This window comes from Melospiza georgiana, chromosome 5 (assembly GCF_028018845.1).
Source record: "Melospiza georgiana isolate bMelGeo1 chromosome 5, bMelGeo1.pri, whole genome shotgun sequence".
In the NCBI taxonomy this organism is placed as follows: Eukaryota; Metazoa; Chordata; class Aves; order Passeriformes; family Passerellidae; genus Melospiza; species Melospiza georgiana.
This window is the reverse complement of record NC_080434.1, coordinates 74,216,790-74,221,759: the sequence shown is the minus strand read 5'-3', so window position 1 is coordinate 74,221,759 and position 4,970 is coordinate 74,216,790. Positions and strand designations below refer to the sequence as shown.

General features: G+C 50.5%; 1 long non-coding RNA gene across 1 annotated transcript; it reads right to left on the bottom strand.

The window, feature by feature from the left end:
- Positions 1-1,096: 1,096 nt before the first annotated feature.
- LOC131083906 (uncharacterized) lies at positions 1,097-1,769 on the bottom strand. The gene is made up of 3 exons (XR_009114493.1): positions 1,465-1,769; positions 1,326-1,369; positions 1,097-1,224 (listed from the first exon to the last, which is right to left on the bottom strand). It is a non-coding gene; the product is annotated as an uncharacterized LOC131083906 (long non-coding RNA).
- Between the last annotated feature and the right edge of the window lie 3,201 nt (positions 1,770-4,970).

Here is a 4,970-nt window from a genome sequence, read left to right as displayed (position 1 = left end):
TCTCTGGAAGATTACTTATTGAGCCCTGTATCCTTTGAGAAGATGGAACCTATAGAACTACTGCAGTCACGTGAGGAGGGTGTAAGATGCTCCCTCTAGAAGTTCAAGAAAATGGAAAAAAACCCACTACCAAAGCTGATAGTGAGAAGGAAGATGGATGAGAACATCTTGTCCCTGTGAGACATTCCTGTCTCAAAGAGGAAAAATGTAAAGATGCTGGAATAAGGGATATCCAGCAAGGAATGTGAGTAGAACATGGCACAGAAGAGAGCCGATAAAGCATTGAGATGTAACAAAGGCCTATGCCGTGGAAGACAATGGACACACACACCATAACATAGACACAGATGACATAACACAGAGACAAGTTGCAACTGCTTGGCACTTTCCCTTTAGGGACCCGAGAGTCCTAGCACAAGACGAGCCAGAGGCCAATGAGACCAAGGGAAAGGAAGCCCTATGACAACAGCACGTGATGATGAAATGCAACTCATTAAAGGAAGTTAGGGCCAAAGCAGTTAGGAGGATGCTCGAGAGGGTCAGCAAGCCTAGAGAAGGAAGCGGACTGCCAGGTGACTGCGGCTACAGCTCCGGACCTTAAGGCAAGCTCCACGGGGGAAAGAGCCGTGACGACTTCAAGTCGAGGAAGGCAGATGACGCAAAGTTCACGAGAATGTGGAGATGGGTAGGAACTGCCCTGCCCGGCAAAGGCTCTGGTGAGGCTGAGGAGAAACCCTCTCCCTTTACTTCCAGGGAGCCTGTCCCACTACAGACCTCTCCGCTAAGCTGACATCAGATTGCCTCCTGTGATAGTAAAGGCTTTTCCCCTTCTCCCAACCACTGGCCCCGACACTTAGCTTTTGGAAGACAAGCAAACAAAATCCATCCTCGGTCGGACGTGGACGTTGAGACGTTCTCAATGTGTGCGCTTCGGTGCTGCCGCTTCCAAGCTGTGGCTACAAGCCTGCCCAGGGTACCTAAGGCAAAACAGAAAACGTGACTATTGCCCTCAAAAACAGTAATCCCCGGGACTCCTTCGCACCCCTGCCCCAGCTCACCTCAAGTCTTGATTTGACTCCAGAGGCCGCCTGGAAGATACCTGCAAAAAGAAAATGTACACACTTAGCATGCTGCTGCATAACGCTCACCTAGGAATCAGCCCGCCTAAACTCCGAGTCACCTGCCCTCCTCTCTTCCCCGGCATGCCTAGGGCAGCGACAGCACCTGCAAAGAAACAAAGCAGAAAAGCATGCTGAGATACTGTGAAAACACAACCTCCCAACCCTGACAAGTATGCCACACTGATACCTTAAGCTTGAACCCACCTGGCATGGGCATGCTGGGCTAGGATAGATGGCAAGCAGTCCATCTAAAATAAAAAGAGGAATAATACATACCTAGAGCTGCACTAGAAACTGAGACCTCAGCAATAACAACTGTTTCGGTACCCTACTGAATGCTCACCTTGCCCACTCAGCCTTGACAGCTGCTCTCTGCCTTGACTTCCTAAAAATAAAGACAAAGAGCAGAGCTGCAGCAGCCACAATTTATGCTTCCTCTGCAGAGACAAACAGTGACTGACCTTCACAGGGGAATCCCCTCACCCAGAATGGGGGGCTCTGCCCTGGATTTATCCTTCTGCAACTAAAAGAAAGTTAGGATGAAAGTGAAAGGGCTGCAGGATAACTTATGGGCTCCACGTATCCTGTGTCCATCTACAAATCCCATCTAGAATCCAACTACACATTACAAATTCCAAGTCCCTGAGACTTCTCATATTGCAGCAGGGCAGAACAGCAGCTCCAGCACAAATGTGTGCAGACACCCGTGACACAGGACAGACAAGACGTGACAAACACTGGGGACACAACAGGAACGGAAATCTCTTAGCAAGGAAAATGGCTGCAAGGACTGAGAGAATGCAAAAGAAGAAGAGTTGAAGATGATGGCGAGCTGATGAGGCTCAGAGAACCCTGGAGGAAGAAGATGCAAACAGAATGATTTATTCCAAAAACTGCAAAGATGGATGCCTGAGAATCCTACAGTCAGAATCCTCTCCCTAACCTCACATCCTTACAAGTCCTACTCTGCTATAATGGATCATTGCGCAGCATGGCTGTCCGTACAGCTCAGAACAAGACATGACAAGACATCTGACTGGACGCTTCTAAAGAGAGATGCATTTCTGATGCCTGTGTGAGCTCCCCAGTCAAAAGATCTATGGCATGGGTGCCAGGGCGAGGAACGCTGAGATCACGGATGCTAGGAAAGGTTTCTGAGAGGCCCCTCACAGGGCTAAGATAAGAGACATGAGATATCCAGGAAAACACACAATACACAAGTGACACAAGACACACCAGGACTGCTCTGCCCTGCTGCGCACCTCAGCACTGTGACCAAAAGGGAGACTTTGCTTTTATGGGGCCTAAGGGGCAACATCTTGGCTAACCTCATTGCCAGAGCCAACTCAGACCCCCACCTCAGGGAGTCCTGACAAAGCACCCCACGTTCATCCCCTCTGAGGGTTGCAGCCCTCTGCTTATCTCTCAGACATCAGGGGATGCCTGTGTCAGGTGCAAAGAAAGGCCACCTCGTCACCTGGTAAGGTCCTGCTGGCACCGGGCTGGTGTCTCTCAGACAGCTAGATTAAAGACAACCAAACATCAGTGCCTGACCTTGGCACCGCATCGGCCAAAACCCCACCAGTCTGCTACTCACCATGCTCCTAGGAATGCCCAGCACCTCCTAACCCTGACCCTCTGCCATGGATGCAATGCATCCATACCTGAAAGAAAGTTAGAACATATGTCACACACCTCCACAATAACTTTAACTTTCAAGCTGGAAACACCTTATGTAAACCTAGGAATAGCACCTAGTGCCCAAGTAGAGCCCACATTCAAATTTCAACTCCCCAGGCTTGTCCCATTGCAGCACGCCATGCGGCAGGGCAGAACAGCTCCGGCACAAATACCCGAAGACACCCGTGACACAGAACGTGACAAACAGGGGGACATGAAACACGACACATCATGCTTGTGGTGAGGGCCTCGAGGGAAGAGGGCAAAAGGGACCCCAAAGACACACTAGGGAACACAGCACACCAGACAACAGGACACAGACCGGAGCTGTTCTGCACTGCCCACCTGAAAGCTGCCATCAAAAGAAGAGCCTCTCCCTTTAGCTGTCCTAACAGGCCCTTGGAGAAGACTGCTTTTCCCTCTGCTGCTTTTTAACTCTGCCCCAAGAACTCCCAACCTGCTACACTCCCATCTCCAGGCAGTGGCCCCCAACTTATCTTTTGGATGATTGGTGAGGGGAATCCACGCTGCACCTGAAATGAGTCTGCCTCGGAGGGCTCTGTGATGGCCTGTTAGCCTCCCAGTCAGCTACAATAAAGAAAACCAAAACCAAAGTATGAGTTCAGACTTATGTGGGCCAAATCCCACACAGGCAGCTACTTGCCCATTCCTGAGCGTGCCTGGCTCCCTCAGGCTCCAGCTTCATCCTGATTCCAAGGATGTGGCCTTCCATAGGAGTGGCACCTGGGTTAGAGAAAGGCAAAGTTAAATGGCATTGCTGTGAGTGCAGTGGATGACCTTGTGTGCTCTAAGACATGGCAATGCCTCTGCTAGGCTTCTGAACAGCCTTGTGTTGGGGGGGCCCTCAAATAAACAAATAAACACCCTTTCTCACCCTGCTGCCTGCAAACCCCCTCCCAAGAACTCCTTACTGGATACCTGATCACCCTCCCTCTCCCAGTCACCATCCTCAACTCACCTGAAGCCTCAATCCCAAACATCGTCCTTGACACTGGGCAGATCCCTCTTGTGACACAATGAATCTGCTGAAAAATTGTTGTGCTTCAGAGCTGAGCAATAACAACCACTTCTCTCGGCAGCTCACCTTGGCTGCTGGTATCCAGAGTTACTTCCTAAAAAGAAAGACAAAGAACAGAGCTGTAACACAGTCACCATACACACTTCTGCTGCAGAGACAAATGGGGCCTCACCTGCTCAGGGGAATCCCCTCAACGGGACGGGGCCCTCTGGCACAGATTTAATCCATCTCAATCTGAAAAAAAAGGTAGGACAAGAGTCAAACTGTTGCAGGATAACTGAGGAGCTCCAGATATCCTGTGTCCATCTACAAATCCCACCTACAGTCCAACTACACCCCGCATTACACATTCCAAGTCCCCAGGACTTCTCCTATCGCAGCTGGCTATGCCGCAGGGCAGAGCTGCCCCGTCCCAAATGTGTGCAGACATCCGTGACACAGGACAGACAGGACAGGACAGGACAGACAACGGGGACACAACAGCAACAGAAATCTCTTGGCAAGGAAAATGGCTGCAAGGACTGAGAGAACGCAAAAGGAGATGACCGAGCTGAGACCGATGGTGAGCTGATGAGGCTCAGAAAACCCTGGAGGAAGAAGATGCTAACTGAAGGATTTATTCCAATAACTGCAAAGATCGATGCCTAGGAATCCTATGGTCAGAATCCTCTGCCTGCCCTCACATTTTTTACAAGTCCTAATCCACCATAATGGATCCAGGTGGGGCATAGCTGTCCCTACAGCTCAGAACAAGACCTGACAAGACACCTGACTGGATGCTTCCAAAGAGAAAAGAGAGTCTGATGCCTGTCTGAGCTCCCCAGTCAAAAGTTCTCTGGCCCGGGTGCCAGGCCAAGGAATGCAGAGATCACAGATGCTAACAAGGATGCCAAGGTTTCTGACAGGCCCCCCTAAGGTAAAAGACATGGCATACACAAACAACACATAATGCACAACAGACAAGTGACACGAGACACCCCGGGACTGCTCTGCCCTGCACACCGCAGCACTGCGATCAAAAGTGAGACGTGGCTTTTATGGGGCCTAAGGGGCCACTTCATGAACACCCCCCACCTCCAAATTGGACTCAAAAACCCCTCCCGGTAATTCCCAAACCAGCACCATGCCTT